The sequence below is a fragment of the Malania oleifera genome, chromosome 6 (assembly GCF_029873635.1).
Source record: "Malania oleifera isolate guangnan ecotype guangnan chromosome 6, ASM2987363v1, whole genome shotgun sequence".
Lineage (NCBI taxonomy): Eukaryota > Viridiplantae > Streptophyta > Magnoliopsida > Santalales > Ximeniaceae > Malania > Malania oleifera.
This window is the reverse complement of record NC_080422.1, coordinates 89,803,825-89,822,393: the sequence shown is the minus strand read 5'-3', so window position 1 is coordinate 89,822,393 and position 18,569 is coordinate 89,803,825. Positions and strand designations below refer to the sequence as shown.

The 18,569-nt window shown below is 34.7% G+C and overlaps 1 long non-coding RNA gene across 1 annotated transcript; it reads right to left on the bottom strand.

Moving 5' to 3' along the window:
- Positions 1-367: 367 nt before the first annotated feature.
- On the bottom strand, positions 368-18,218 carry LOC131157692 (uncharacterized). Its single transcript, XR_009137307.1, has 2 exons — positions 17,251-18,218; positions 368-779 (listed from the first exon to the last, which is right to left on the bottom strand). It is a non-coding gene; the product is annotated as an uncharacterized LOC131157692 (long non-coding RNA).
- Positions 18,219-18,569: the final 351 nt, after the last annotated feature.

Genomic DNA, 18,569 nt, shown 5'->3' with positions numbered 1-18,569 from the left:
GTGCATACTATGGTCCAGCAGAGTTCTCAAACCATACTTTTCAATTTAACATTTATATTCTGCTCTGATTAAACAATTCAAAATACTATATAATCCTAATGCATTTTAGTATTTCAACATATTATATATATTTCATAACTCAACATAGTTGAAATTAAAATAGTGTTCCCAAGAGGGGGGTGAATTGGGTTAATTAAAAAATTTAAATTCTTTTCAACTTCGTACTTGTTTTAATGCAACAACAAGAATGTAAGTAAATCAATTAACTTATGATCAAAACCAAATCACACCACAATGTACTGAAAATTAAAACACAATTCAATCAACCACAATATGAAAATCAATCAATCATTTAAGAATTTGATGCTTTTTGGTACCAGCCCTGCATTTATTTGCAAGTCCAGCTTTGGATTGAACTTTATTGTGTTTCTCTTAATTAAAATTTCCACAAATTAACCAACGTACTCCCTTGTGAGTTTCCGAAAATGGTTAATTGAAACATACTTTCTAAAATCAAGAGTCTTCTTTGAATTTTGTTTTTAAGCACTGCAACCTGCACTTAGCATACACAAGAATATATAGTGTAGAAAATAAAAGGAGTAAGAATGAGAAGAACACCAAGTTTTATGAGGTTCAGCTTATCCCCAGCCTACGTCCTCGCCTTTGGCCAATTCCACCAAAGGATTCCACTATGTATGCTCCTTTCCGAGCAGAGCAAGTCTTTTACAATATTCCCTCTTTTTCAGGAAAAAAAACCTCTTCAAGCGATCAACCCACGCCTGGTACAACGATCCAAATCAGTTTTGAACAGTCAAAATACAACAAGAAGGCTACAATAATCTGAGTACAATGAAACTTTCAAAATAGAGCAGAGTTGTACAAGTTAGAGCACAGATTATACTTTAATCAAATAATAATAAAAAAAGTATGATGCTCAAGTATAGAGATCACCAAGGGTTCGTTAAGTGATTGAAGAAACTCAATGTTGGAACCGTAGATTGATGATTCAGCAGTAATTTCAGAAGTTATCTCCCAGATGGAGTGTGAGCAATAGAGAACTTTGAGAGAGATTGAAAGCTTCAATGCAAGAGTGTTGTGTGATTACTTAGTGATTGAATTCTTGGGATTAAAGGAATATTTATAGACATTTTAGGATTAGTTTCCTTGTTCCCCAAGTTACTTGGAGTGTCCACCAAGTTTTTACAATGTTCATAATTGAAAAACTAATTTTTAAAATATTCCTGTTGGAGTTTAAAAATTTGAAATCCCATGGAGTCAGTTGGCTGGACAAGCAACTGGGTAATGATTTTCATAGGGTCAGTCGGCTAGATAGGCGGCTGAGACCTTTCTGTTTTTCAGAAATTAAATTCAATAAATTATCAGTCGGCTGGCTCAATCACGTTCAAAAGTTATCAGTCGGCTTGACATTATTAGTCAGCTGGCTCAATTTAGTTCATTTGGTCAGTCGACTGGGCGGCTTATTTTACAGTTACATTCTTTGTCAGTCGGCTGACTGATCCTAATTCATAATAATCAGTCGGCTGGGCAGGTTTTCAACATATTGCTTTGTGTCAGTCGACTAAGTCATTCCAGGGTGTTCTAGTCAATCAGTTGACCAGTCCATTTTTTTTTTTCCAAAAACTTCCAATTTTGATTTTGTAAACCCTTGCAATTTAAAAGACTCAAATGTAACTTTCTAAAATCATTTTCCATGTTTTTCCAAAATTGGTCTCAAAGTCTTGGCACCCTAATGACCTTATATTTCTAAATTATATTTGATTTGAAGTACTTACAAACGACTTTACTGAATATGACTTTTTAAGTACTAAGTATTCAAGTCTCTTGATGTTCATCTTGACTTCGAGTCCCTTTTAGCCTTTAACCTTCTTCATTTGTCTTTTAATGCTTTAATATTCGGAGAAACTTTCACTTGATTTGGCTTTGATTTCCATTTTGCTTCCATGATAAACATGAGTGTAGAGTTATGTAATCCTTAAATAAAGTCACTCAACAACACATGTTAAAAACATCTTCATTTGTTATCATCAAAACAAGATTGAAAAGTCTAGTTAGGCCAACAACAGTATTTTCATTTTTTCTTATGCCACACGATTTGAATAATGCATATATTTATATAACTGCTGGAATAATAAATCAATCCATATTCATTATATTTTTTATTTTTAACTAAAGAAGGGCGGCACCTCCATTTATTTAATGATATGCCCTCACTTTTGGTGAAGGAATATCGTAGTTACAAGATAAGTATTGGGAGATTACAGATAAAAAAATTAAAGGTCTTCCAAAAACAACACCAACAACCAACCAAAACAGGATTACAAATCCAAATAAAGCTACATAAAAAACAAATCTAAACAGGTCTATCAAAAATAAAAATAATAAAATAAAATAAAATAAAAAATCTAAATCTACCAAACAAAAATCGAGAGATTGAACTAATGACGAAAGGAAGTGAGACCCAACATATTCATCCAAAGGATACCTTTAAGAAAACGTGATAAAAGATGTTGTTCTTCATAAATGACATTGTTTCTCATTTTTCCTTCTCTAGTGAAAAGATCAGCCGCACTATTGTCTTCCCTATATTCATTATCTACTTAACTGAAAATAAAGGTTAAATTATCTCCACATATTATCTAATACTCAAAATAAGCGTTAGTAAGAAAAACGGAAATAATTAACTCTACTCACCTTGACCAATTTTAGAAAATGTAAAACAAATTAAAACCAATCATTTCAACCAGTCAAATTATCTAGAGAATCGATTACTTAAATCCTGTAACCTTTTTGTTTACTTTAATCGGTTCATTTTTTAAAATAATAGCTATTAACAAAACACTATGCTCAAAAACCTCAATTTAAACGGTTGACTTTTAAAACTTGCATAATAATCATATACATGCACATATAATTTCCATTTTAACCGATAGAATTTACAAAACAACTGGTTTAATCTATTCCCCTTACCTTATTCATGAGGACTATGTCTGTAAGATTCCTAAACTGACGCCTACGGCGTTCCGAGTACAAACCCTGTAACCACATATTTCAGTATAATCAGTTAAATCCTAGAATAATAATTATTTTAATATCCATAGGCTCACACACTCCTGTTAATCAGTTAAATTCTAAAAACGGGGATATGATCCACTTCCTATATTTAAATTTTAAAAAAATACCAATATAATCAAATTCTCGTAGTTTAATCTAATTCCAAAATATTCCCAGAATTCTAATTTAATTTAATCTCTGCAATTTAACTGAATTCCAAAATATTCCCCAAAAATTTTATTTAATCAAATTCCTGCAGTTTAATTTAATCCTAAGAATATCTCCAAAAATTCAATATAATCCATTCCCTACAATTTAACTTATTCCCTAAACACTCCCAAAAAATAATATAATTAAATGCTACAATTTAATAATTAAATATTACAATATAATTGGTTAAATTTTTAAAACAACTCATATAATTTGTACTCCTCACCTTAGCCTCAGAGTGGTGCCTGAAAAGTTCAGTTCAAAAATCTACTCCGCTAGAATTATAGAGAAACACTCTTAGATCATCGTGGTGGTTTATGATTGTCTGTTTGCCTAAAGATTGAGAAATTAAAGAAAGGGAGAGAATAGGTTTATCTTATCATAAGAGTAGTGTCTATGACGCTCCTATAACAAATCTACTCCAGTTAAAATGTCGGTGACGGAGAATGAAACCCAGGAGTATTTTCCGTTCTCTAATCGATCGAGAATCCGCCAAGAAGTTGAGGGGAGAGAGAGAGAGAGAGAGAGAGAGAGAGAGAGAGAGAGAGAGAGAGGTAACGAAGGAGAGAGAGAAGGGGCGGGAGAAGCTCTGTGCTTCTGAAAGATTGAATTTTTCAATCTTCTTAAGGAAGCTTCACTTCCGTTAGTATATATATAAAACTTATATAACATATAATAGATTATATTAATATTAATATTAATATTAATATTATATATACATATATATATATATATACATATATCTTATCCCATAAGATCTTATTACCATTATAATACTATTCACTTAATTTGTTTATTCAATTAATTTAATACAATAAAAAAAATTTTAACGAGTTACTACATACTTAAGTGCAAATTAAAAATTTAAATACTCTTTTTATGTAAGTACTTAATTTAAATACTTTTCTTGATAAGTACTTTTTTTTAAGACATTCTAAATGAAACCAATGGAGTATAGTTATTTGCCATAAAGTTGCATTGTCTTCTTTTTATAAAATATTATATCATGTTTGATTTGAGAAATGATATTATATGTAATAGATGTGAATCTTATTAAATAGGGGATATCATAGTTTGTAAGGAAAAGTAAATTATTAGTTTTTGCTGCCAAAATTTGAGAAATATAATTCTTTGATCAATACATATTTGTTAGAATAACACAAACATTTGTATGATAGTTTTCCTGAAAGTGGCACCCTCGTACAAATATTGTTTTTCTTATCTTTTCTTGTTCCACCTACAATACCAAATGTAATGTAATCTTATAGTCCTATACAATATATATATATATATATATATATATATATATATATATAAGTAAAATCATAAGGTAGATCATATATTATCAAGCGAATATATTTTTGAATTAATACTATTAAAATTTTGTTAGTATTAATTTTTTGCAATTATATTCATCATTCTAGTTAAAACTAAAAATGTTAATAAATTGAATCTCCCGTACATATATTTAATGTTTATTTTATTTTTTTTTATTTTTTTTATTATATAGGAACTTCAGCCACCAACAAGCTCTTCGGACTCCCTGGTGTGGTACCAGACCTATTGATCATTGTCCTCCCTCTAGGTCTCGCTAATCAGGTAAAGTCCGGAATACGAATACGGCTTCCGTGCATCAATTGGACGTTCGGTTAACCCGACCACCGGGACACATCTCCATTACCATCCACGGTCCCCGCTGGCTCACAGAAAACTCTCACCATCCACGGCCCCCGCTGGCTCATAGAGTAAATTCTCACTATCCGCAGGTTCTGCTGACTCCGTGAGTGTATCTACTTGGAATTGAACATCCGATGCTCTTTCTTACATGCTAATGCCTTTCTATTAAAAATAATCTCAAAAGGTTTTAACTGTGGAGTGATTATAAATTCTCATTTATAACTTCTAGTGCGTAATTAGCATAATATAATTTTTAAAAATAAGCAATTATATTCATCATTCTATTAATATTTTTTCACAATTAATAGTATTTGAGTCTGGAATGAGACAACTAATCTATGTATTATATAGCCTAATTCAAGTATAAAAGGTGTAAAATATATATATATTTCATTTTCTTAACACATGTATATATATGAAGGGGAGTTTAGGCACAACGGTAAAGTTGTTGTTGTGTGACCTGAAGGTTATGGGTTCGAAACGTGAAAATAATCTCTTGTAAAAAACATGTGAGATAAGATTGTGTGCTATGGACCCATTGTGGTCCACTCCTTCCTCGGATCTTGCATACGCGAGAGTTTTGTGCATCGAACTGCCCTTTATGTATATATGGCCAACCTCAAATTTTATTGTAAGCACATCAACAAAGCCCTAAATAACAAACGCATTAAAATGGATCAAAATTAATTATAAGCAATAAATTTAAATAGTTGAAAGTTTAATTAGGTCATAGAGCCCAAAGGTGTTCATATCTCCATCCCCAAAATAAGAGGTAAGAGTTTGAACTCCCTCTAAGAGGAGCTTTTAGCATGAAGGTTGGGGGCATTTGTTAAAATTTGAGTGCTGTGTTAAAACTTTGAATTCAAATTAGATAATATGAACTATTTTTACATATAACTTCAACCAGTTATTAAATTTAAATACTAATCTTTTTAATTATTTGAAATTAAATATTAAAATATATGTTATTTTTCAATGTTAACACTCTCAACTATCAAAGACAAAGCTATTTGATAAAATTATGAGAATTTTTTTTTTAATTTAGTAAATATAGTATATCTAATAATTATAAAATTAAAAAATTGTTGTCAGTCAAAAATAAAATTTATTATTTTAATTTAACTATTTGATCAAACTAATTTCAAGAAAATTATGAGTTAATCATCAAACTCTTGATATATCCGACTACTTTGCTTATTTAGTGAATTGATTTAGATGTAATTAACTTGTATATGAAAATTATTCAGGTCAAATAAAAATCATGAAGAAGAAGAAGGAGAGGTGCATAATCATGATGCTCGTTCTTCTGTGTCACTAGTTTTCCAGTTTGCAGTAAAATCAGCGCCAATGAATGAATGGCCATGATTAGATTAAACAAGTGGGATAATGGATATCTGGGGGCCCATGGCGAGGCCCACAATGAGGCCCACGTAGCCCAAATTGGAGGTTCAAGTAAGCTCAAATGAGCCTGTCTCCCCAGTCCCAGGCTGCGCATGGAACATGCCAGATTCCGTCATTCTTACACATTCACAACTTTTATTTTATTTTATTTATTTATTTATTTATTTACTAAAAGATGGTGGCATCTTCATTTATTTATTAATAAACCCTCACTTTTAGAGAAAGAATACCGTGGTTACAAGATAAAATAGAAGGGAGAGTATAGAAAATCCCTCCCCAAAAATAGGACAACAAAACTAAACATACTTAACAAATAAGATAAAAACATAAATACAACCAAAATCAAACCACAATACACCAAACGAAACTCTAGAATTGAATTAACGGCGAACGGAAACAAAACCCCACCTATCCATTCGAATAATACCTTTCAGATAATGTGGTAGAAAGTGTTGTTTTTCGTAGATTACATTGTTTCTCATTTCTCCTTCTTTAGTAAGAAAATGAGCTACACTATTACCTTCCCTATATTGATGCAACACCATGACGTTCACTCCTTCTAACTCCACCACGAGCTCCTCCCAAAAATACCACAAAATACATCTACCTTTCTGAAGTCAATCAACTACAATTCGCGAGTCACTTTCAATAATCACATTAAAATAATGCAAACGTTTACACAAACGAATTCCTTCCCTGATTGCTTTTAATTTTGCACTATTATTCGTAGCATTGCCAGAATAACTAGAAAAATCCGCTTTTACCATGTCATGACAATCCCAAATAATTCTTCCACCTCCTGAAGTACTTGGATTGCCCCTACAACTCCCATCACAATTAAGTTTTATTCATCCTACTGGAAGTTTAACCCACAAAATAAATTTTGCAGGCCCGTTGCAAACTCCCTAATGCTTAATTTGAAACTTATTCAAAATTTTAATGTCCAACTTCTTCAATTTTTGAAAAGAATTATTGCTCTCGGCAATAAAACTAACTCAAAATCGAACATTTCTCCACATCTGATCTGCACTTTGATAAACACCTTCCATTCTCACTTTATATCTTCAATTTCAGAGGTACCACGTAATCAAATACAGAATCAGCCCGAATAAAATACCTTTAATAGACGATTTTGTAGCATAGTTGTTGAAGAAAATGTTGTTATGCAAAGCAGTAACAGTTAGCAGCAGAAGCAGTTACAGTTAGTAACAGTTAACTACAAGAAGTTTTTTTTGTTATTGTATTGTTATAACTAAATCAGTTACTGATTGTTGTATATATATATACGAACTATTGTAATTCTTTATTGATATGAATAAAACTTGAATACATTCATTCAGTTTTAATATGGTATCAGAGAATTTACTCTCTGTTTCTTGATTTCAAAATTCTCGAAGTATCTCAATGGCTTCTGCTGGTTCTTTGCAAACAACTTCCAGTTCATCACAATTCAATTCAACTACAGCATTGGCAGACGAATATGCTAATAATCCTTATTTTCAAACTGCAAATGAAAATCTAGGTTTTGTTCTTACTTCTCAACCTCTCACAGATCCATAAAATTATGTGAGTTGGGCCAGATCTGTATTCTTGGCTTTGAGTTTTAAAAATAAATTTGGATTTGTAAATGGCTCAATTACAAAACCAGATTATTCTTCTCCATTATTCAATTCTTGGAATCACTGCAATACCACGATTCTTTCTTGGTTAACCAATTCTCTAAGTATGGAATTAAAGGCTAGTTTGATGTACATCAATAATGCAAAAGATTTGTGGTTTGATCTTAAGGACAGGCTCTCACAGAGTAATATGCCACGGTTGTTTGAACTTGAGAAAGAAATCTCTCATCTTTCACAAGGATCACTCTCGGTAACTTCTTATTTTATAAAATTCAAAACTTTATAGGATGAATTTATCAGTTACCAACCTTTTACTGTTTGTTCTTGTGCTTGTACCTATGGATCCAAGGCTTCTCAGTTGGATGCTCAACACAAGGAACATGTTTTCAGGTTTCTCATGGGCTTAAATGATAGTTACAGCAATCTTATTAGCCAAATCTTGTTAATAGAACCATTCCCTTCATTGAGCAGAGTTTGTTCTTTGGTTTTACAAGAAGAAAAAAGAAGGAATATTGGTCATGGTACTATGGGTTATAATGTTGAAGTTGTTGCAATGTTTGTTAATCACAACAAAGGCCAATTTCAGAATAACAATGGTGGCAAAGGAAGAAGTTATTCTAAGAAAGAAAGGCCAAGATGTACCTATTGTGGTCTAACAGGTCATATGGCTGACAAGTGCTATCAGCTTCATGGTTATCCTCCAGGATACAGACCCAAAGCAAAAGGAAACAAAGTTATGGCTAATCAAGTGATTGGTGGTTTTAAGAATTTTGATTCTACTATGATCAATTCTCAGGGTACTAAGTCTCAACTTAATCAAGTGACTAGTGGTTCTCATTCAGAAATTATGTCTACATCAAATGTTCTTGGTGGTTCTTTGCAGACAAACTACTCACAACCTTCATTAGCACAATGTCCAATTACCAAGGCTCAATGTGAACAGTTACTCACTTTTTTGAAAAATAATTCAGCATCTGAATCAGGAATTGGTACTCAAGTTTCTTATCAAGCTACATCTATCACGACACCCATTGCATCTTCTCAACCTATTTGCAGCACTTCCACTCCTTATTCTCCCAATTTTTCAGGTAATCCTTTCTGTTTTCAATCAAATCTGTCTCATTCTATTTTTTCTGCCCAATTTCATCATACACATGATTTTAAATCAAATGGTTGGATCATTGATACTGGGGCTACTGACCATATGGTCCATTATGTCTCGCAACTAACTTCTATCACCTCCATTGTACAATCTTATGTCCACTTGCCAAATGGAAGAAAAGCCTTAGTCACACACATAGGCACAGTGCAACTTTCTCCCACTCTTATTCTTACTGATGTGCTGTGTGTTCCCACCTTCAATTTCAATCTAATTTCAGCTAGTAAGCTTACCAAAAATCTTTCTTGTTGCCTTATAATTCTTGGTAATTTTTGTTTTATTCAAGACCTTGTTCTCTGGAGCACGATTGGTCTGGGTAAAGAACATAATGGGCTTTACTTGCTGCAAGATTCTACTCTGCATTCTGTTATTGCTTCCAATACTATTCATGTTGACCCTTCTTCTTTAGAATTGTGGCACACTAGGCTGGGTCATCCTTCTTATTCAAAGTTTTCTTTGCTTAAAGAAGCACTTGATGTAAATACTTCTAATACACCAAATTGTTGTGATGTTTGTCATTTTTCTAAGCAAAAAAAACTACCCTTTGCTTGTAGTAGTCATGTTTCAAATAAACCTTTTGAGCTAATACATTGTGACCTATGGGGTCCTTTTACTACTTGTACTCTTGAAGGTTTTAGATATTTTTTAACAATTGTGGATGATTTCAATAGATGCACTTGGGTTTATCTTGTTAAACAAAAATATGATACTCAGTTTCTTCTTCCCCAGTTTGTTGTTATGGTTAAAACTCAATTTAATGCCATAATTCAAACTATTCGAAGTGACAATGGCATTGAATTTTTCCTTAAGGATTTCTTCCATAACAATGGCATCCTACATCAGTTGAGTTGTGTTGATACTCCTCAACAAAATGCTATTGTTGAGAGAAAACATCAAAATATCCTAAATGTTGCAAAAGCATTATTATTTCAATCAAAAGTGCCATTAAAATACTGGGGTGACTTCATATTGACTGCTGTTTACCTACTCAATAGAATTCATTCCAAGACTTTAGGTAATAAGAGTCCTTTTAAACTTATTTTCAACAAATCTCCTCTTATTCTCATTTAAAATGTTTTGGTTGTCTATGTTTTGCTTCTACCCTCTCTCATAATAGGCACAAGTTTGCACCAAGGGCTAGAAAATGTGTGTTTCTAGGCTATCCTCATGGCATTAAAGTTGGCAATTGAACTTTCTAATCATAATTTTGTAGAACATAATTCTTCTAATTATAATTCTGAAAATTCAGCAACTGAACTTTCTAATTTTGATTTTGTAGATGCTATCTCTTCGATGCCTAATGTCTCCTCTCCTTCTATTATTCCTCTTCCTTCTTTAAGAAGATCTGCTCGATCTCATCATCCTCCTTCTTACTTATCAGACTATTCTTGTAAGCTTGTTAGTACCAAACCTGCTTTTGGTTTACCATATGATATTTCTGATGGACTCAGTTACTCACATCTTGGACCTTCCTTTCATTCTTTTGTTATGGCTGTTAACTTTGCTCCTCTAGAACCTGTTTCTTTTCATCAAGCAGTTCAATATTCTGAATGGAGAGAAGCCATGGATAAAGAGATTGCTGCTCTGGAATTAAATGATACATGGACTCTTACTACACTGCCTTCTGGTAAATCTCCCATTGGGTGCAAATGGGTATATCGAATCAAGTATCATCCTGATGGTTCTATTGAAAGGTACAAGACTCATTTGGTTGCTAAAGGTTTCACTCAAAAACTTGGTTTAGACTACTTTAATACCTTTTCACCAATTGCCAAGTCTATTTCAGTAAGAATAGTACTTTCTTTACCTGCTGTGAAAGGGTGGTTTTTACATCAGCTTGATGTAAATAATGCTTTTCTTCATGGGGAGTTAGTTGAGGATGTATATATGTCTCTTCCACCAAGCTTTCACAGCAAGGGGGAGCATCTTGTTTGCAAACTGAATAAAAGCCTTTATGGACTTAAGCAGGCCTCAAGGCAATGGTTTGACAAATTTTCTTCCACAATTTTGCAGATGGGATTTGTTCAATCAAGATATGATTATTTTATTATTCACTCACACATCTGGTTATTCCTTTACAATACTACTGGTTTATGTAGATGATATTTTGATTATTGGTAATGATCCTTCTTATGTTGACAATTTGAAGCAAGTCCTTGATGCCAAGTTTGGTTTGAAAGATCTGGGATTACTAAGGTACTTTTTAGGACTTGAAGTGGCTAGAACTGATAGAGGGATCAGTTTAAACCAAAGAAAGTATGCATTAGAAATTTTGAAAGACATAGGTTTTATTGGCAGCAAACCTGTTAGATTCCCTATGGAACAAAACTTGAAGTTATCCAAACATGAAGGTAAACTACTTGATGATCCAGCTCAGTACAGAAGGTTAATTGGTAGATTGTTATACTTAACTCTAACCAGACCAGACATTACCTATGATGTGCATAGGCTAAGTCAGTTTGTATCACAACCTAGAGAGCCTCACCAGCTTGCAGCCAACAGAATACTCCAGTATCTTAAAGGTTCACCAGGAAAAGGAATTTTCTTTCCAAGCAATTCAGGCTGCATGTTAAATCTTATTGTGATGCTGATTGGGCTAGTTGCCCAGATACAAGAAGATCATTAACTGGTTAGGCAGTTTAGTTGGGTGAATCATTGATATCTTGGAAATCAAAGAAGCAAGGAGTTGTTTCTAGGTCTCTTGCTGAAGCTGAGTACAGAGCCATGGCAAGTGCAGTTTGTGAAATTACATGGATATTACAATTGCTTAGAGATTTAAAGATTAAACATCCTAAGCCAGCCATGCTTTTCTATGACAATCAAGCAGCTTTGTACATAGCTGCAAACCCTGTGTTTCATGAAAGAACAAAGCACATCGAAGTGGATTGTCATTTAGTGAGAAAAAAGATAATGGAAGGCATGATAAAAACTCTTCACATTGCAACAAACTCCCAGGTAGCTGATATATTCACCAAGGCATTAGGGTTTTCTTCATTCTCAAGGTTATCAGAGAGGCTGGGATTACAGGACATTTTTATTCCAAGACAAAGTAAGGTAAAATCTTCAGTGCAAGTCACAAAGATTAAGGAATGTGACTTGAGGAGGAGTGTTACAGAAAATGCTATTATGCAAAGCAGCAACAATTAGCAGTAGAAGCAGTTACAGTTAGCAACAGTTAACTGCAAGAAGTTTTTTTTGTTATTGTATTGTTAAAACTAAATCAGTTACTGATTGTTGTATATATATACGAACTATTGTAATTCTTTATTGATATGAATAAAACTTGAATACATTCATTCAGTTTTAATAATAGTGGAACCAATTTGTCATTTTGTTTTTCCAAGGAAGGGATCATTGGAAAGGAATCCCCAACGCCACACTAGCCAAATGTCAAACCTCTAAAGCCACCTCACTTAAAGAAAGAATATGATCAATGTTTTCCTGACTTCTCTGAACGTAGCACTCACAAACCGAAGCCATCGATATTCCTTTAGCCTAAATTCTATCATTTACAGTCAAACATCTAAACTAGACTCTCCATAAACACATTGAAATTCTTCTGGGCAATAAAGAATGTCAAAACCAGTCATTCCATACAAAATTATCACTTCTGCTCCTCACGGCCTCCCAAGACGTTTTTGTAGAGAAATTACCATCAAGGGCAGGCTTCCAAACAAAAATATCTTGCCCACTTTTACCCGCTGGCACCTAGTTCAAAATTTCCCTTATTTTATCGGCACCAACCAATTCCAATACTAAATCAGAGTTCCAATTATTATTTAGCCAGCAATCCTTAATACACAGTTTCTTGTTCAAAATATCCTCAGTACTCACAGATAACGGGTCTGATGACAGCCACCTGTCGAACCAAAAAGAAGAGTTCCCACCTTTCACCAAAATTTTAACATTATCCATAACTTCTGGAATGGTGGCCATAATTGATTTCCAGAACCGAGAGTCATTTGGCCTACCCTTCCTTATTAATAAATGTTCATTTCTACAATATTTCGCCTTGAAAAAATTTGCCCATGAATTGTTAGAGGTGAGCAATCTGAAGGCAAATTTTATGAGAAGAGATTTCTAAACTTCCTTAAGATCCTCAGGCTCAGACCCCCTTCTGAGGTAGGTTTACAAATTTTCCTTCGAGAGCGCCAATGAATCTTCCTTTTATCTTTCACCTCTCCCCATAAAAAATTAGAAAAAGGAGAGTTAATGCGAGAATATGTGACCTGTGAAACCTTAATAACAGACATCAAATAAATAGGCATGTTAGACAACACATGTCTTAATAACATCAATCTTCCACTTTGCGAGAGCAACTTAGATTTCCATCCTACAATTTTCTTTCTAATCTTCTCCACAAGAGGCTCTAATGACTTGGAAGAAAATTTTCCATACACCAAAGACACACCCAAATATGTAATTGGGAATTTACCTTCCATGAAACTCATGATTCTCAATAAACCAGGCTTCCGAGTAGGAGTGATATATTTCGAAAAAAATAACGCTGACTTTGTCTTACTGATTTTTTGACCCGACCACTTCTCACACATTTCCAGAGCGTAAACTAAATTTCTAATAGAACTCTTCCCACTATTCGCAAAAATAAGAATATCATCCGCATATAACAAATGTGAAACCAATGGGGCTCTAATCGAATGATTAAATTGACCAATTCGACCAGTCTCATAGTTTTTCCTAAGCAACCTTGTCAAAATCTCCTCCATTATAATGAATAAATAAGGAGAGAGTGGATGCTCTGGTCGCAAGCCTCTCGTAGATTGAAAAAACCCTTTAAAGATTCTGTTCATCAAAACAGAAAACCATGGGGACTCCACACAATTTTTTATGAGCTTGTTAAACCTCTCAGAGAAACCAAAAGCCTTAAGAACCTCCAGAAGAAAAGTCCAATTCACTCTGTTATAAGCCTTAGTCATATCGAGTTTTACCATCACATTGCCGCCAGCCATTTTTTTATGCAAAGACTGAACCATTTTTTGAGCAAGTGTAATATTTTCAAAAATACTACGCTCAGGAATAAAAGAATCTTGTTCATGCGAGACCAACTTATCCACAATCTCGGTTAGTCTAAAAACAATAATCTTTGAAAGAATTTTATACGCCACGAAGCAAAAACTAATAGGCTGGAATTTATCAAAGTTAGAAGGATTATCCACCTTCGGAATTAAAATAATAAACTAAGAGGAAAAAAACTTGGAAAGAGTAGTGCCCTGAAAAAAATCCACTGTCGCCTCCAAGAGATCCTTTTTTACAATGTCCCAACAAGATTTATAAAATTCAGAGCCAAATCCATCCAGTCTCGGACTGCTTTCTTTGGGAATAGAGAACACCGCTCTTTTAACTTCTTCTTCTGTCGGTTCGGCGTAGAGGAAATTATTGTCAGCATCTGAAATTTGCTTATGAATTAACTTTGAGAGGTTGCATGGTTCAACCACTGAAGTATTTAAGAGAAAATTCTGAAAAAAAAAAAAAAAAAAACAATTGCTTCTTATGAATTGCTTCCGCACCCTCCAAAATCCTCCCGTCATTCAGAACCATCCGGTCTATACGACTCTTATTCCGCTTATGATTGATAACTGAATGGAAGAATTTAGAGTTTTGATCCCCCTCAATCAACCTTTTTTTTTTCGCAATTTTTCCTAGGTGTGATGCTTCCCTCTTCTCCCACACCTGAATCTCCAACTTTGTAGTCAAGAAATCAACTTCGACGTCCTCAGAAAAACCTGTTTGCAGTTGATTTTCTAAATATTCCATCCTTTTCTCAAGAGCTTTTAAATTTTCTCTCACTCTCCCAAAGACATTTTTATTCCATGCACGTAATGCAACTTTAGTTCTCTTAAGGCGCATAACAAGTTTCAAAAGACCCGAGGCCAAATCATTCCTTATCCAGGCATCTTTAACGCACGACAAAAGCATATCATGTGAGCTCCACATATTCAAGAACCGAAATAAGGTAGGGTCATACCGAGAGAAAGACGTTTTTGTATACACCACCATAGGGCTATGATCTGAGGATTTCCAACTCAAATATTTGAATTGAGATGAACCATATAGGTTGGAAAAATCATTATTAATAAGAACTCGATCAAGCTTAGCCCAACTACAAGTCACCCCTTCATGACCATTGCACCACGACATTCATGAACCTGTGTTTGATAAATCAAAGAGACCACAATGATGTAAGCAGTCATTAAACTCCATCATAGGTAACAGTGGTCTTGGATTTCCACCAATTATTTTGGTATTCGTTCGAATAACATTAAAATCACCCAAGACCACCCAAGGAAAATTTGATTGGCGTTCCTCCAGTTGCCGCCATAACTCTCTTCTTTCAACATAAGAACATTTGGCATAGACAAAACTCACCAAGATTCTTTGTCCGTCCTTAAAAAACCACCCAGAAATTTTCAAAGTCATGATTGAAATCACCTCAAAGGCATTTATATCCTTCCAAAACAACCACAGTTTATCGCCCTAATTTTCATTAAATATAAAATGGTGATAATTTAGGAAATTACCCATCATTGTCATTCGCTCCTCAGCCGCGAAAGGTTTTGAAATAGAAAACAACCCAACATTAATATTCTTAGTTAGCTCCTTTAACCTACCTCTAGACATGCCCAACCCCCTAATATTCCGGAAAAGAATTGTATCCGTCATAAATTTAATTTATGCGGTCAGATGAGAACTCTCTGAGATTTCCTCACATAATTTTTTATGGAAATCGATCTCTGCCCTGTATTAAACTTATACATTTTTTATTTACCCTTTAAAACTGATATTTCACCTTCCTCCCTCTCAGATGAATAACCCCTAGCCAATTCCTCCTTATGCAAACCTTGGTCCCCACCTTCAGTTAGTTTAAAATTATCCACATGATCCACTTCCTTTTGAGATATAGGTTCATCATTTGAAACTCGCGGATCATCATCACACCCGACTTCCTCACACTCCCCTTCATTCCTCTCTGCTAAACCTTCATTCCTCTCTGTTGAACCTTCATTCCCCTCATTCCCATTAGTTTCCAAACCTTTCTGTGGTACCTCAGAGTTTTGCCTTGCATGATATCCTTTTCCTTGAACCACAAAAATTTCCTCCATTTCAGGGCCCCTATCATTAATCTGCTTCATCATATGCACATTATTGGGTCTGGCTTCTTGCACCACCTTCTTTGCCCCTTTATCCACGTTGGTATTGGTTTCTATTACACCGTCATTAGTCTTTAGTTTCCATATTTTTTTTCTTTAAATTGTCCATCATCCCTTCGCTTCTCTCCCACCCTGCAAACAATTGAGGTATGTCCTTGCCTACAACATTTAAAGCAGAAAAAAACTCATCTTTTCATATTTAGTCTCTTGCCAAATACATTGTTTTGGGGATAAAATAAGAGAAAATCCCTTTATCGGCTCCATTGTTAGGTCAACTTCCACACAAATACGCGCCCTCGATGCTCTTATACGGTTGATTGTTGCATTATCAGTTCCAAGATAACGACCAAAACGAGTCGCTATTACTTGAAGAAAATCCATTCGGTAAAGATGCATTGGTAACCCCGGTAAGAAAATCCATTGAGGAGCCAATGAAGATTCTTTTTTGGTTTCAAAATATTTCGTCCACTTGAACAACCGAAAAGAATTGCCTTCTATCGTTCTACCTTCCCTTGCCCAACCATGCAGACAGTCACGTTCGTTTTTCATGTGAATTAACACGTGATAATCATCCATAACACTGATCGTTAGAATTTCCGTCAAACCCCACATTTTCACAATCGATAACCGAATTTTATCAATAGATGGTCAATTCCTCACAAATTTCATTACAATTCCAAAACGAAATTCTTCCTCAACCTTAACCATCTCTACTTTTGAAAAAATAAATCTCAATTCTCCATTAATATTAAAGGGCAATCTCATAGGAATTTTGAACGTAGGTATTTCGACCTTTTTACTCACAACTTGCGCATACGACTGCACCCCGGGACTAGCTTGAACGGCATTCCCCGCCGATGGTGCGGCCATCGGCGGGGGATAACACTGGATTGCAATATATTGAGGTTAACATTAAACTTTTTTAAATGAAAGAAAGACTGACCTGCATTATTTGACGACTTCCTAGGCGGCGGCGTGCAATTTATGTGATCTATCCTCAATGGCAGCAGCTCGTAGTTTTTCCACAAATCGTTGTTTTTTTTTCCCGGAACAAAGCCGCATTTTATGGATCTCTCAACCCGTCTAGGTTCAATGAACCTAGGTTGTTGCGTTCTCCATTTCCAAGCTTTTGATCCCACGCGCCGAGTCTTGTATACTTGCAGCGAGGATATTCTAGCAAGAAAATTAGTATAGGAGAACTGGCGAAGATAGGTTGATGCTGATTCAGGTTGTATGGCTGTAAGAATGTACTGAGTCTACACTATAAGAGCGAGCGAGCGATTGATGGGAAAACTGGAAAAGGTAAGGCGAGGCTGCGAGGGATGTCACAAGGCCCCCTGCGTGATTCGTGAAGCAGCGATCGAGTGATGGTCGACGAGTCCACGACGGCGACTGCGATTAAGGCTCCCTGCGTGATTCAAAGGACATGGCTCTTGACCAGTAGTAGGGGTGGAAGACGTGAGGGGAAGGGTGCCGCAGGACTGCTGGTGTGAGTGCTCCGAGGACTGGGACGAAGACAGGGACGGAAAAGAAGACGAACAACGTGGGCGACGGCGCCGGCAAGGATGGTGAGCGACTGCTGCGGCGAGGGGAGTTGGCGATGGCGACGGCTAGGGTTAAGAAACCTTGATCCACATGTTAAGGCCCACTCACTTACACATTCACAACTTTTTGAAAAAAAAAAAAAAAAAAGTACTGTTCTTGCAAGTTGCTTGGGTAATATTTGAAATTTACTAAAGTTGTATTTGTAAGTATAGATTTCATGTAAAATAAGATGAGAAAATACTGTAGATTAGAAAATGTTCTAAGGCACGTTGTAATGTCATTTTCCTTAAAACATATTTGCCCCCATCAGATCGGTGTGTATTGAGTCAGTAAACACGTTTCCAAGATATAATAAAGCCCAGAATATAATCTGATATCAATTTGTGTTTTATATAAACGAAAACTGATCATAAACAACCTTAGAATAATCTGAAAAAATTTTCTGAATTCTATTTCTGCAGAAAATCGAATCCAGATTTATAAAAGATATATTTTGTGGAAACTTTATGTAAGAAAGAGAAGGAGAGAATGATGAATTTTCTATATATTTTGTAGAGTTAATTCTGTCTTTAAATAGACAAAGTTATGTCTTTTCCAAAAGGTTGCATTTGTTCAAATTGTGAAGCAAATTCGACCTAGTCGCACCGGGCATCGACCTGGTTGCGCTAGGTTTCAACCTGGTCGCTCCAGACATTGACTTGGTCGCACCCTGCTCAA